Below are 16,134 nucleotides of genomic sequence, written 5' to 3'. Positions count from 1 at the left end.
CTAGCATGAAGTTCATTCACAGTTTAGACCCACTTTGTTCTTTAAGAACCTTGAACAAACTTTTATAACCAGCTCCATTTGGCAGAGCTGGGGAGCTTTTTCTGCCATGTCCGTTTTGAAGCTCCAGCTTATCAAACTCGGGACCTTCTTGCTGAAAGGCAACATTGCAACCAACTGTGGCTCTGTGTCACCTGATTAAGTATCACCAGCCCTGTTTGGTCCGCTTTAATCGAACTCCAGTTTGTTTAAGCTTGGTTCGAAGAAAAAGGAGCAATCGTAAGAGTCTAACGGCCCGTGGTCTTCTATGAAAGTCAAAAGAGAAATCCTACAATCGCTAAAATCTGACGGCACTCCGTTTTTACTTTCATTTTGCAAAGAATAAAGTTACACTCATGTCTTTGGAGGTTTTTGTGTCGTTTGCTTTAGTGGTTCTTGGTGCAGTTCCACCACAGGCGAGGAGGTGGACACGTTTTTCAAGGAGTTTGGATCATTTGACAGTGCGGTGTGAAAACCAACCGCACCAGCTGACAATGCAACCAATGTTGCCATTTTGGCCCCCAGTTAAACAGAGACCTACTGCACTGTGAAGTGGAAAAACACCCTTATTTAAAACTGCAATAAAATATGGGGATGACCTGATGACTGCAGGTGCACAGCTGCTGCATCTGATCCTGTGAATGATTGTCACAGTGGTTTGTTTACAGACCCCCTGAGAGATCCTTCCTGAGTAAAGAAATACCTGAACCGTGTCTGCAAGGATAACAAAGCTCTTTAGACACACAGGCCAGTGTAATACAGTAGAAAAGAAAAAGAGAGGACTTCTCATAACCTCTCCACATTCTAGTCATCCCACAAAAACCCTGCTGTGATCACAGGACGTGTCCTCAGGGTCTCTGGCAACCACAGAGCAGGTAATCCTGCCTCACCCCCTCCAGACTCCATCATGTCCAGTTCAAAACAAGTCAATCTCCAAACAGAACCGGCTCTTATTTAAACCCCACACTTGCACCTTTTATCCCTTCTGAAAAAGCCACTGGTTATTACCTTCCAAGCACTGCTAACTTTGCATGAAGAAGGAAATTCTTTGCCGGGCTAGACAGGAGACAAAGTAAATGGATTAGAACATAGGCAAGGATCGCATGCGGTTCTATTTACAGCTGACAGCATTTCTTTTTCTTTTTTTTTTCTGCAGAGAAGCTACCCTTAATTTGCTGCTTAATAACTGACTTCCACCACCATGTTCAAATCCCCCCTGAGAGGCTTTTGTGGTTAGTTCACTAGATGTCTCCGCTGCCTGCACTGCAAATTAGCCTTTCAGAAAAACACCTCACCTTCCGGCCACAGCTTGCAACACAAACCTTTTTTTTTTTCCCCCTCCCTTTGCCTCACCCTGCTCCCATCCACTCCTATCTGCCAGTAATAACCTTCATCTAACCTTTAAACCACTGTGAATAATTTAAATCCTATTTTCATATCAATGGAGGAGTCAAGCCAAGCAATTATCTTTTATCTATGTACTTTGCTGTCGGAGCAAAGCATAATAAACTCTTCCCAGGAGGAAAAAGGAAGACGGGAAGAAAAGAGAAAACATGGATAGTGTAAAGAAGAAGGAGGCCATAAGGGCACAACTTTGGAAGACAGAAAAACAGTGAGGAAGAGGGGGGGAAAAACATAAATACAAGATAATGAGGTCTGAAAGCTTCTGATGCTATCTGACCCATTACAAGATTTATGAGGGTCGTCCCTTGATGTGAACCCAACATATCAAGAAAATACTTTATCTGAAGATATCATTTATTTTTCCTTCAAGCGGGGTTGTATGGAGTACTTATGAGCAGTCAGTGCAATCGTACTTTGGGGAGTCATGGTGGAGTTCAACCAGCAGAAAGTATGCTGGAGTCCAGAATGGAGGAATTATCCCTTCACAGTTTGACTAAATTTTACATAAAATAGTTGAACATATCCTCTTGATTCCTAACAAAAGGCAATTTCAAGAGAGTTGCACCAACTGGGCTAAAATGTCCGCGGGTTTCCCCTCAACGCCTGACCCGTTCGTCCTGGTTTCAGATATTTGTTTCTTAGGACTTTGCAACATTTAACATAAAATATCAGAAAATTACAGAATTGCAGGATTATTTTATAATAAAATTCTGCTTATTAAGAATATTTTCCTCATCTTAAAAATCATTAAAACAAAATGTTGTTGGTTGATGCATGTGTAGATATAAAATGATACTGTGCTATGACGCATGTATTGAACAGGAAATAAAACAGATTTTTCAGTGTTTGACCTGTTGATTACTGATCAAAGGAAAACCAGCCAAGTTTGATCACTGGTTAATTTAATGATTTTAATCTTTTATTTTTACTCAAAAAAATAAAAAATAAAAAACCTGTACGTTTTTTAATAATTTTAAAAAGTCTAAATCTGATGCTTTGTTTGACAAAACTGGGAAAAAAACAAGATATGCAAATATTAAGAATATCGAGAATGTCGACTTAAACTTTTCTGAGATTTATCTGATGCAGGTAGGATACTGCGTGCTTTTAAGCGCTCCACACAACTCCATAAAACATAAAATAAAAATTCTCCTTATGGTCATCTATCAGTCAAATTTACGAGGCCATGTCAGGGTGCCCCCTTGAAAAGGAAAAATATGGAAAATGAGCGAGACAAAAAAAAAAGTGAAAAAGATATTCCCCCTGGAACTCATTAAAATTCTACAGTGCTGCATCACTCCCTCTCTTTGCTCTTCTTTCTTCCACCTTTCTCTCTTCCTCTTTCTCATCCGTCTGTTCCAGCTGCAATCGTCTCGCCTTGTTGCCTCCCTACATGCCTCCCCGGATCGTCCATGATTGTTTTTGATGTATTCATAAAACCTCACGGCGTTCTTGATTGAGACGGAGAGGCAGACGACAATAGGGGGGATGGATGGAAGAAAATGTAATATCCACAAGTCGAGAACGGAGGCAGAGGAGGCGAAGAAGTGAAAGAGCCTGGGAATGGTGGGATGCAGAAACAACAAGAGGTAGAAGGGAGAAGATGAGGGCAGGGGCTACACGCTCTGCAATATTAATCTGTGGTGCAGAGATGAAAAGAGCAGGTGGAAGACTGCATGAGAAAGCAGGATTTCCTTTGGTTGAGAGTGAATGTAGGGTACATTACTGACAGAGCTGCCATGTTTGAACCAAGGCAGAACTTTTCATAACTTTCATGTGCCTCCTTCAGCAAATCCCCAAGCAGGCCAGAGGAAGAGCTTATAACACAGAGATGTAATCACACGTTGGCCCTCTAAAGAAAAAAAAAAAAAATCACGTGAAAAGTTCTGAATCTGATTTTTTTTTTATTTTTTTTTTTATAAATGCATTATTCTGACAAGATTACACATAATTCATCAAAACACAGAGACGTCTAAGAGGAAAAGCACCAGCTGACAAACTGCTGCATCTGTTCAATATGAAAATCCTCTCAGTAGAACAACTGGCCACATGTAAACACCTGCAGTGAATCTTTTAGTAGCAGAATTAAAATTATTATTTTTTTTGTTGAAATAAATTAGTAGTGACAATCACATTTTGTTGTTGTGTTTTCTGTGTCATATAGTAGTTTTTATATTTCTTTTTCCACTGTCCTCCAAGTGCAATGAATGTACTGTTTCCAAACTCGGTGAATAATTGTTTTAAGTAATCAGGATTTCAGTATTGACCAAAGTAATTGTGGTAATTATTTATTCTCCCCATAATCAAGCAGACTGTGGGGGATTAAAATATTCTGCTTTAGTCGCGAGCAACAAATGTTTGTCTGACGTATTGCATTTGCACTGCACTGGTACCAGTCTCTGAAATCTACAACTACTGATCTCCAAGACAGAACACAGAGTGGAGGAAAACTTACTTTATTGATCAGTAAATTATTTTTTTAAGACTACAAACAGAGTTTATAAAATTTGTAAATCAGATCGAGTTACTCTAATTCTGGATGAAATGCGACTAAATGCTATGGGTGCCTCGTTGGCGTTTTTCTTAGCTTTGCATGTATCATTTTTGGGATTTGTGATGTTTTCTTCTGAAGTGTGGGCATCTTGAAAACTAACAGGCATGATCCAGTAAATCAAATCAATCAAAAGCAAAACACTGATTGGTTTGACCACTATATCCTTTTCTTCCTGGTCAGTGAACAAGCCATGGTGGATCAGCCAATTCCTCACAGGTTTCATTTTGAGCATTTTTACTGAGAGATAAAGGCTCAAAGTTAGCTCATTTTAATATCAGTAAAGGTTTTCAAATCAGAAAGGGCACAAAGGGTAAAAATCTGACTTGAAAGAAAACTTTATTTTAAACAGATCTGTCTGCTACAGTTATAGCCAGAGGGTTTCTGTTCCAGAGTGAGCTGTCCAGCATACTTTGCGAGGAACAGAGAAAGTCTGAAAGAATTGCATAATTCAAAAATAGTTCTGTTTCATCTTTTTGAGCTTTCAACCTCTATCGTGGAACCCACTGGATCAGAAAATGGCTGCAGCTATTTTGAGCCAACGTTTGCTGAAAATCCAGACGATGCAAACGGAGCTCGCCCTGACACTTATTATTGCGAAGAACATTAACTGTGCCAATTGCTGAAAATGCATACAAAACAATATAAAAATTGTTTTTAAAATGCCCACTTTGTAAGGATTTTTACGTTTGATTTAATAAAATAGAAACCTTATATTTTCCAGTTGAACTGTGTCCTCTCTCTCTTTACATATGTACTGCATAATTACTATCTTTTATGGACGAGTGACGCTAATCAGCTCCTGGGTTGCTATGTGAATACCAAAATTGTTGGTTGATGCATAAACCTCATGTTAAGGATACTATTAGAAGTGCTTTATTATAAAGTAGTCAAAATACAACTTGTTCATGAGCGCATGGGCAGACATCGTGGACTTTGGTGATAAATTAAATATGTAGTGTAACCGGAGATGGAAATTTCAAAAGTTATTACTAATTTGGGGTTAGATTTCACTGGGTTACAAAAAAATATTTTTTGGAAGTCGTCTATGGTTTTTCAACTGAATCAGGACTATTTTTGCACCGCTGAATCCAAAAATGTCATCCATTTTCCTCCATCATGTCAGGTTTTTATTCTAATTTGATTTAGAGAAATCCAATCTTCTGACTAAACTGATTACATTTTTGTGACACCATCAGGTCGTTTCCGTTAATATTTCTCATCCAGAAAAGGTTTTAGGAGGAAAAACAGAAAGTTTTCTAAAATCGTGTATTAATGAAATGTTACAAACTTGGATTTCTGTAAATTGAATGATAAACACTGAAAGGTGAGTTGATGTAAATTGAACATTACATCGCCATCTCTCACGACCTGATGGAGTCTCTCCTCCTGCTCGTCACTCGTTGATCCCAGATTATTAGGAAACAGATCCAGATGTGAGAACAAGTCATGCATTTTGATGCTCATGTTGCTCCATAGCGCAGAAAGTCGACCTGATTGTGATTTCTGTATTCAGCACATCAAAATTACCCTAAAACAGTTGGAAAACCCCAAACATGATCAGTGTTTTTATTGACAATAGGCTTTCATGGAATGCAAATAAGTAATATTAGTATTAATCAGCATAATATATGATTTTGGTACAATTGTAAGCTCTTTCATGTTAATTTTAAAATACATCGTTAAATTTAATGAATACTTAGATGATTAAAACAATGAAATAGCCCAAAACATTTTTTATTTTATTTTTTTTTTCCTGAAACCAGGGATAAAAGCCTGTGGGACTATTATCGGCCCACATTTTCTCATCTGTGCATCCCCAATTTTATCAGATGGACTTTAAACCATGTGGAAGGAAAACACTTTTGAAAATCATATTGTACCATTTTGCAGGTTAATCGCCTCTGGCTGCTGGCCATCAAAACTATGACACTGTTGCACATTTGACCGAGCTGAAATGCAACACATGAGGTTACCAGTACATTCTGTTGTGCGTCTATGTGTTTTGTTCTTAGGGGAGAACATCTGAAAATCAATTTCCCATTTTGTGAACTAGGACACCAACAGTCTCCTTGAAACAAGCAGAGCACCACGTACATAATCTCCTCTCACTTTGTTCTCTTCTCAGCCCTGGAGTTGCACACAGTAGCTAATTGACCACCATCCTGGTGTAGATTGTACCCCCCTGAGCAACAGCAGCGAGGAGGAGAGAGGAGGCTGGTTAGGCACAATCACACTGGGAGCAGACCTAATGATGTGCTGAACATAAAACAATTCTTAATAAGCTAGTTTTCTCTCCCTTCCTGCTGCACTATGCTTGTCGTCTAAAACCCACTGTATGTGTTTCTCTAGGAAAGCACATTTAGACAATTACACCGAAAAAGTATAAATATCATTAAAACATATCCGGAGCTAATTAATTTAGAGTATGCAGCATTCCTCATGTGGGGAGAGAGAGAGAAATGGAAAATGCAGAAGTAACAGAGGCGCCAAATGTTGCATTTAATTTTCTTTTTGTTAATTTGCAGACTTCCCGCTGGGAGAGGTAAAATAACCCCCAGCCAGCATTTTTTTCCCCCTTTCTTTTGCTGTTAATATTAAAAAAGCTGATTTTTTTTTTAAAGTATGCAAATAGTGAGCCTAATCTGCATTGCTTAAAATGTTTATCACAGCAGAAATAGGGTGGGGAGAAAAGACAAAGCAGCTTTAGTGAGTTTTTGTTTTGCTGTAGTTTTCCCATCTCTCTACTTTAATGTGCTAATAAGCTGTCAGAGGTGGCTCTGGATTTTGGCACTGGTACAAACACACACACACACACACACACACACACACACACACACACACGCACACACACGTGCACACACACACACACTTTGTCATTATTCCTTTATCAGTACAGCTTTTTCACAGTGCCATCCTGACTTGTCTCTCACTCAGAGCTCACAGCTCTTCTTGTCTCCTCTCTGCCTCCCAGGGGAAGGATGCCCAGGTTGTTTTCATGACAGATCTGCTCCCTGCAGATCTGAGCTTACACATCCTGCCTCACTTCAAGGTGACAGACTATTGTCGGCTGCGCTTGAACCCAATTTGCCCCTAAAACACGCCCCAGTGTCTTACACCCTCTGTCTCCGGTACAAAGAGGCCACCTTTACTTCCAGATCAGACGTCATTTCATCCTGAAAAACTTCACCAAAGGAAAGCTTAGCACAGCACAGCTACAACAGAAACACCTGCACATCCCTGCATTAGAGCACTGCATAAATTAGCAAGCGAGTATGTAAATGTTTCTATTTGCAGGTCAAATATGAAAAGAAATGTCAGGGAGAAAAACTTTTCTTACATGGGGCAATGAAAGAATTGCTGACTGACAAAAAAAATGCTGAGTGAAACTCCCCTAGTGGTTTATTTAACTGATGATCTGAAAGCAACATTCAATGAAATCAAGTATTTGTTTTGCCCTGCGTTTTACTGGCTGATATAGAAACATGGAATAGGCAAACAGTTTTCAGATTATGGGTTTCCTAAAATGAAAATCTTACATTTAATTTATGATTGAATCATCCAGCAATAATAGCATGTAACACTGCTCTGTAATAAAAAAAACAAACATGCACCAGCTTCACTTCTCTGGCAACAAGGCTGCTAAAACCAAAATTACAAAGAAAAAAAATAAAGTATGGATTCATAATTAAATATAAAGAGATTAGACTTTAAAACCAAAGCTAACAATATTTGTGCAAAAAGAATGACCAGTGTGTGTGTGTGCGTGTGTGCGTGTGTGTGCGTGTGTGTGTGACTGTTCAGTGTTGTGGCTTCTGTGTCTTGTAATATGAAGCAGGATTAGTGGCTTATTGAAGCAGCTTCAGGATATTTGATTTCACGTCACCGGTTCTGGTTCTGGTTCTTCTTACCTGGGTCTGTCAGCCTCTGGTAACTGATGCTGGGAGAATAAGCTGATCTGGAGCAGGTTAGAAATCCAACACACCTGAAAGCATCGCCTCCTTGCCAATCACTGATCTAAGAAAATTGGAAAAATAAATACGTAAATAGCAATTTCTGACTTTTTTTTTTGCTTTCCTCCAGCCTTCCAGATTTTTTGAAAAAAAAAAAAATCTTTATTCTCAGTAGAACTGACGCTTTTTGTACTTAGCATGGACCAGGCACCAGAATACAGACTTACAAAGGTTTTAGCAAACCGCTAAAATGTTCTATTGTGTCGATTCTACAGCTTTAGCATAACTTAATCGGAGCGCCAGAGAAAGCACAGGAGTGAGTTTCTCTGGTGCTGCCTCCCCTCTTGCTGTGGACTGCCACCCAGCCTGAAATGAAGGAGTTCAACTTTTACTTTACTTAGAAAAACAATAAACTTAAGCATTTAGGTAAATGTCTATGAATTCAGTCATTGTTTTTAAATTGTAGTATTCTGGCCAGGAGGTGCAGGCTGGCTCTTTGCACCTCACTGTTTACATGCAAATAGGACTTTCTAGTCAGAGCTTATATTTTCCAAAATATCAGCTTCTCTTACTAAACATGAAGATTTTTAAAAACTATCTAGAGGTATACTTGTGTGCCAATTTATGCATAAATGTGGCTAAAACAAGTTTGTTAAACACACCAAGTTAAATGCATTAGAGAAGTAAAACGGTACTGAGAAAAGGAGGAAGATAAAAAAGATAAAGGCAGCATGCCGTGGCCCCTTTTATATTATTTCCACTTGCATGCATGTATAAGTGAACACATCCCCTTGAATGTCAGAAGAGAAATGTTAAATTCACCCACAAATCAGAAATATTTATGTGCCTAATGAAGTGTGGTGACAGCTGCACGTCCCCGCCTTTCAGATTTCACAGGGTTTTAACAAGACACATCAAAGTTTCTAAAATGTCCAGCGTTCCTCTCATCCATCACATTCAATGAATGTAAAGCAGCAGAAACTCGGGATGAGACTCATTTTTCTGCCTTTCTTCTCTCTTTTTTACCTCGGGCTAGTCAGAGCGAGTTAGCGTCTCTCCACCAGTGTGTTCATAATTCAAATGGCAACACTGTCTGATGCCGTGATGTGCCATGCATTATTCAGCACAATCCCTTCTGCCTGCAAACAGACAAACACTGCACTATCATGGCCACACTAAGGTAAACAGTAAACAGAAGAAATGCCAGACATTAATTGCTTAATTAGGACACAAAACAAATAGGGAAAGGAGCGGTGAGAGAGGAGAAACATTGTCGGGTTCATCCAGCAGGTTCAGGTTTTCCTTACATTTTACTCAGTCGAGGATATTTTGCTTCTAAACATCCACAGCATCACGAAAACATAGCAAGTTTTATCCGTTTCTTTGCAATATTACTCAAACACCTGTTTCAGGCTAAACAGAATCACTAAGTTCATAGGAGGTCTAATAAAAAATAAATGTCTTATGACGGTGAAAACTCTTGTTTGACAAGCTTGAGTCAATACAGCGATGGGTGAGGAGTCTGAGGTGAGCCACGGCTTCGACTCCTCATTGATTAGGGGCTGACTATAATCCCAGGCCGACTGCGAGGGTCTCAGAGGACAGACTCCGGTTAATGATCAACACTTTTATTATGTGAATACTTTACAGTGATCGATCAAGCAATGATCAGAGAGAATAAGCCTCTAGGACTGATTATCTTCACCTGTTAATGCACAAAATGTGCCTGATCACTAAATGTATTATTTATAGCTCCTTACATATTAGATGATATCTAGGCATGGGAATAAAAATTGTTGTATTCCCATGCTGTACAATGTTAAGACACCTCTTGGCTATTTTTACATCCTTTTCATACAAGTACAAGTTTTCAAATAAATTATCAATGGCTAAACTCCCATAGAAATCCCATTATAAAACAATTTTATTTTACTCGTCTGCGTATATGCAGGTTTCCATGAACTTCCTCTTAATGTTCCTGTTTCCTTTGGTTTCAAGAATGACAAGACACACATGACCATTTCTTAGCCACTGACCTGCAGGCTGGATGCCAACTTCATTTTGCCACCAGGTTGGTAAGGGAAATGGATAGAAAAACCCCTATCCATTTCAAATGGATAGAGAACAAAATTATAAGCCATCATAAATGTAAGCATGTTTACTCATCTTTGATGACAGGAACAAAGACTCTAGGTAAGCTTGGAGTGAAAATGTCCCTCATTTCCACTGTTAAATATGGTGGAGGACCTGTGATGCTGTGGGCTTGTTTCTATTTCCAACTCTGAATTATCAGGAGATTTTAAATAAAAAATTTCCGAACTCCACCAGAAAACTTAAAGTTATTAGATCTTCCAGGAGGACAACGGTCCAGAACAGAGACGTTTCCCAGACAGAATCATCGTCCATCCACAGCCAATAAATACAGGAACCATGGAGATTATGTAAAAAGGACAGGGAAATGATGTCCAATCAGGCACCAAATTATAGTCAGAGGCACCAACAACCACCAGTGAGTTTGGTAAAAACAATTATTGATATGCATTTTTCCCCAAGGAATAAATGAATTTAAATTGAATTATTTTAAGGCTATAAGTGTTTCTAGATATCTATGGGGAAGTGTTATTGTTTATACCTATGCCTTTCTCTTCACCTTAAACATAATATAAACTGAATTGTTCTTAATGCGTTGAGTTGCTTCTAACTTTGCTCTCTCAAAATCATGCGGGTCAGGACAGCTAACAGCACCGCTGCCTACGATTACCTCTGGACATCGTTAGTGTGGACAGGGGATCCGAATGAAAGCATTTTCTAAAGGTTTCAGAATCATTTTAATTATGAAATCAGCTTTGCCAGAAAATCAAAAACTAAAATACAAGAGAAAAGACAATTAAACAGATGAAAGCGAGCTGGAGTGGCATGATGAAATATGTTTACTGTGGAGCAGCACAGCATGGTCTATATAAAGACTTTATCCAATTCTTTCTTTTTTCTTAAAGTTAACAAAAATCCTAAAATGTTTAAATCAGGGGTTTGTAGCCTAAACTAAATTTAAATATTATTGTTATTGTTATTATTATTATTATTATTATTATTATTATTATTTAAAAATCTAAACTAATACCCTAGAGTAAGCATTATAAAAACAAGCTACTTTGTTTCTAAGAGTCATGTTGTGTTTGTGGCTCAAAACTAATTTTGCTTTTCTGTACAAAAGGGAAACATATTTTCTTAGGTAGAGGTTCCAGATGATTGGTTTAGATGATGAGTAAACATGAATTAAGTTTTTATCTGTGCAGAGAAACTTTGGTACTAGTTTCATGTTCAGAGTGAACCTACACAGGATTACATAAACTCAGTCATAAAGGGCGTCCTGCCAGACAAACAGGCAGTTTGTCGCCTTGTACTTACTAGCGAGTGTAGAAGTCGGCTAAGGGGAGAGGATGTTGTTCCACCTGACACAGTTTCTCCACCCACATGACACGGCATTAATATGCGAGTGGGTTTTTTTGTTTTTTTTCCCCTACATTTCCCAGAGGAACAGAGCCACCAGGTGGCTGCTGAAGTCTCATCAAACAGCGCTCAACGCAGCACGACAGGAGAGACTGCTGAAACACAATATGGTAACATGTTGAACTGTTGTATGTACAAACGGAAAAAAAGAAAAAACCTGGTGACTAAATAATAATAATAATAAAGAGAGGGGAGACTTGTTTTAGAGAGACGCTGATTTATATTCCAAACCACTCTCGTCAGATCCCGCCATGTAAAGCGGCTTCTATAACTAATGAATGAACCGACGATAAAACAGAAAATATTCCCTTCAAATCCGCTGGTGTTGCGTGAATCTTTTATGCAAATGGAATTGCCAATGAGGTGGAGCCATCTTCAGAGGCCTTGACAGTTTTTCCACAGCCCGTTTTTAAAATTTATGCCACTGCTGATTTATAAAATTTATTAATAGCTGCTAGGGAAAGTGAAGCAAAAGAGATGAAACCGCTTCAGTTCTTCTGTCTCTCCTTTTCCTGTTTCTCTTTTCCATCGCTGGTCCCTCGTTACTCTTTCATGGTCCCTCCCTCTGTTTCTTACACTCGCTCCATCTTACTCCTCTGTGGTGGCTCATAGTGATTTTATAATTGGGCTGTGCTCATTGTTATTCAAAGCCCTGTAGAACCAATTAGTGCCAGACCTCCCGACCTTCAGTTGCTATGTAATGGTGGTAACTAAAAGACTTTAAGCGAGGCTGCTGAGAGTAAAAGTCTGAATATCCTTTAGTTCCTGATTAATAATTCTGTCAGCAGCATCACATTAAACTCAATTGCTAGTTTGGAGCTCTTTCTGTGTGTTTTCTTCCTGTTTTTTACAACATTTTATTAATCTTTAAAGATGGCCTGGATACCGCCTGTCTGCTCTTGTCAGGTAAATGTTGTAATGAAAGAATAATGAGAGCTTGCAGGGAACATGGTGCATTAGGGTGGTCAGAAAGATCCCAGAGCTGAGGGGCTTTTCAACATCGCTGACGGGTGTGGATAACTACACAAAACCTTGATGTGACAATTTGACCTTTGACCTATGTGGTGACAATGAAATTTAGGTTGAATAACGCATCTGGGAACTCAAAAAATGCACCTTTTTTTAAAGGTATATACCTGGTGCTTTTACAGGACAGACACCAATTTATTTACGCTCATGCTATGCTGTGCATAAGTTCAGTCTGTGCTGATGAAGATTTAGCAGGATGAATTTTTTCGTGATGTCTGATATTTTCTACCCTACTTTCTGAGTAATTCATCTCATGATCATTTGACCACTTACACAACTAAAGTAACAACCGTGACATGCTGTAAATTTTACACCCTTCATCACCAATAAACTGGAGGTCTTCAGGGTGATGCGACGGCATTTACAAAGTTCAATTTGCCCTCATCCGACTGCAACACCAACACTTTTTCTGTCGTCTACATTGTTTGAACCAGACTACAAACATGGTTTCCTTTGCATTGTTATTCTTCCACAAAGGCCAAATAAGGGGAGAGCAGACCAAATGTCCTGTCAACAGATTTTTCCACTTCAGCTGTATATTTTGGAAATTCGAGTTGCTGTGGGCCTCCTAGATGTTTTTCTGATTAATTTTCTAGTTTTTTGACCTGCCAGTTTCAGTGGATGGCAATGTGTTGGCAGGTTTGCAACAAGTTGTCCTCAAATGAAATTTTAAACAGAGCTTTGTTAGGCGGTACTAACTTGGGATATCATTTTATATCCCGGTCCTTCCTTATACGTCTCCACAGCTTTTAGTCCAGACATGTCGGCCATGTTCCTTGGTCTCTCTTGACAATGTCATCACAGGACAGCTATTTACATATTGAGATTATATTTAAAATGTGGACTTTAGCAATTGCGTTATAGGGCAGTTTGTTTTGTATTTATGGGCATCATAGTAAAAGGAAGCTGTACACATATGCAAATCAAGCTTTTAAATATATGTGAAGAGCTTTTAAACTTTTTCTTCAACTTCACAATTATTCACTAATTTGTGTTGGTCTTTCAGATAAAATCCCAATAAAATAGAAATAAACTATGGCTGTAATATAAGACTCTGAAACACCTCCATGCTTAGCAATATCCTTGAAAGGCACTGCAGTGAAGGGATGGGTTTGGTCTCTGGATTTCTGTCTAAAGACAAACTTCCTGAAGTCAGATCCACTGCACACTGAACATTAAGCAAAAGCAGGAAAGAAAAAAAGAAAAAACATGATCATGTAATACGAGGACAGGGATGAGCCGCACAGAGAGGAAGGACGGAAATATTCGGCTTTCACCTGGAGTCGTCTTTTGACATCCGCGGGGAAACGTCTGCATCAGCCGAACCCTAACAAAGACAACCTGCCACAGCCTGTACATGTCTGGCTGGTTGTGCTCCCAACAAACACAAGGTGAACTTTGTGTGACCTTGTCAACAACGAGTAACACCGAAAAAAGAAAGGGGAGGAAAAAAAAAAAAAGAGGCTTTTGTTCACCTACAACAGAAAATACAGACAAATGTCATCAGACAGTGCAGAGTCACAACACATAACTCAGACATGGCATTAGGCCCAGTCAGACGTCACAGAGGAACAGTTAGCAGCACCTGATGGCACTCTGGATGAAACAGGAAACATCCAACATGCAGACAGAAACCCTAAGGAAACGCCTACAAATATGGCGACAGACCAACATAGATGCAATATGTTTGGTTATCAATGAACATTTAGGCAGAACCCGACCGAAATTTTACCTTTATTTTTACAGGTTTAGAAGGTTTTTTTTTTTAGGTACACGTGACATTAACCAGAGGTTATAAATGTAAATATTTAGTCTAAAACCTCAGCAAGCACAATTTATTTCAAATTGAATAGCATAGCAATAAAGACAAATGTAGAAACATCTCCTCAAATTAAGAAAAACTAATTAACATACAAGCTCATTTAAAATGTCTATTATTAGGATATGCAAGTATCTGTTCATATTTAATTTTTGTTCATGCATGTATGCTCCAAATATTAAAATAAAGTTACATTGATCATTGATACAAATGAAGACTTAATTAGGACCTAAAATGAAGATTAGAAATGGAGGAGTCCAGTTAATTTGGAGAATGTTGCAGGGCATGTAAGTGTAGGGAGAAATTTGAAGCTGCTGTTTAAAAGATTAATTTATCCTTCAAGGTCTAAAAGGATCCAAATGTAGCAGCAGCCTTATCAACCTGAAATGCCTGTCAAACTCCTGAGGGTCCTAATCAAATCCTGATGGACAGCACAACATGCTGTTGACCGGATTGGTCCCAAAACTTGAATTTCAACGCGGCATAAACTGTGATTATACCGCGAGCCAGATGGGAAAATAAACGGTTTTTAATCGCCGCTGGCATAATGTGCAGTGATTGACACCCAAAGGGAGCGGCTGCCATTCCTTAAAAAGAAAATGATAACCATGAGGGGAGGAGAGAGGAGTGGGTTGCCTGATTTTTCCTTCCTGTATACAGGTTTACAACAGATAGGATGAATTTATGTGTATAGCTGAAATTGAACAGTTTAAGATAAAGGCAATGAGTGCAGGAAAGAGTAAAACATCGGGGGGTTTTCCTACCTAAGGACTAAAAACTAAAAATACTAGCAGGCCTTTTTTCACTACTCCTGTGCAGACGACAGTCTGAAGAGGAAGTAATGAAACAGATGAGAAAATAGCTCTGCAGTTAGTCCCATTAGCTTTACTAATGACAACCTCTGAAACTTCTCGCATAGTGATCTACAGTCTCTAGCTCCAGTTGCTAAAGGCCATTTGCTGTGCATCATACTAACCCGTTATATTTCTACAATTCTCCTAAATAATCTAAATTGGCTAAATCCTCTTTAATGCGCCGAATTATACAAGGTCGATTCGCTTGTCTCCTAAACTGGAAAATAGCAAATCAATACAATCATAAATTTAATTTGAGAACTTTACCTCCAGAACTTATCTCAGTTATAGTAGAAAATATTTCACTTTTCTTGTAATACAAAATTGTAAATAAATACCTTATGCCACCCTTGTTTTCTCTTTTGTAACATGTGTTTTCAGTTGTTTTTTTTTTTTTTTCCTTTTCGTCATTAAATCTGAGGTCTTGAAGTTGGGGGAGGATGGATAAGCAACGTTGTCGACAGGATAGGAAATGAAGCTTCCTGCTTTTTATTGGGTTGCTAGTGGGAACACATGACTCTGCAGGAGATGTGTGGCTTATAGCAAGAACAAGTAAACCACAATGATTTATTTCGATGGCTCTGTTACAAACATGTTTGCTTAAGAAATGTAATCATGAAGCCTGACAGTTTAACATATATTACTGCACAACTAAATAATCTAAGAGATCGACAAACCATATCAACAACGGAAAATCATTGTGGTAAATAATTTGATCACCATTGTCCATAAAACAATTAATTGGTGGCCTCTGTGTGTGTGTGTGTGTGTGTGTGTGTGTGTGTGTGTGTGTGTGTGTGTGTGAGCCATATTCACCCTACGTTAATAAAAGGGTTGACGTTTTGGGAGCTTGTGTCTGTGATTACCCATGATCCTCCTCTCTGCACTAGCCGACAACCTTTGAGCTTGTTTGTTTGACCAAAAAGGCCTGATGCGCGCGGACAAAGACAAACACGAACCGCTACTCCTCTTCACCTT

At 38.8% G+C, this 16,134-nt stretch overlaps 1 long non-coding RNA gene across 2 annotated transcripts in view; it reads right to left on the bottom strand.

Moving 5' to 3' along the window:
- The window catches only part of LOC107837576 (uncharacterized), a 77,383-nt gene that overhangs the window by 54,487 nt on the left and 6,762 nt on the right, over nucleotides 1-16,134 (bottom strand). Inside the window, exons 2-3 of one of the 2 annotated variants that reach the window (XR_001663604.1) lie at nucleotides 7,903-8,008; nucleotides 2,467-3,292 (exon numbers count right to left, since the gene is read on the bottom strand). This is a non-coding gene — a long non-coding RNA (uncharacterized LOC107837576). Of the gene's footprint in view, nucleotides 1-2,466; nucleotides 3,293-7,902; nucleotides 8,009-16,134 lie in introns of those variants that run through there. The other variant, XR_001663603.1, reaches the window with a different exon arrangement.

Source organism: Poecilia formosa, unplaced genomic scaffold (genome assembly GCF_000485575.1).
Source record: "Poecilia formosa unplaced genomic scaffold, Poecilia_formosa-5.1.2 Scaffold153, whole genome shotgun sequence".
Classification (NCBI taxonomy): domain Eukaryota; kingdom Metazoa; phylum Chordata; class Actinopteri; order Cyprinodontiformes; family Poeciliidae; genus Poecilia; species Poecilia formosa.
Note: the sequence above shows the minus strand (reverse complement) of the source record. Positions and strands in the feature narration are given on the sequence as shown.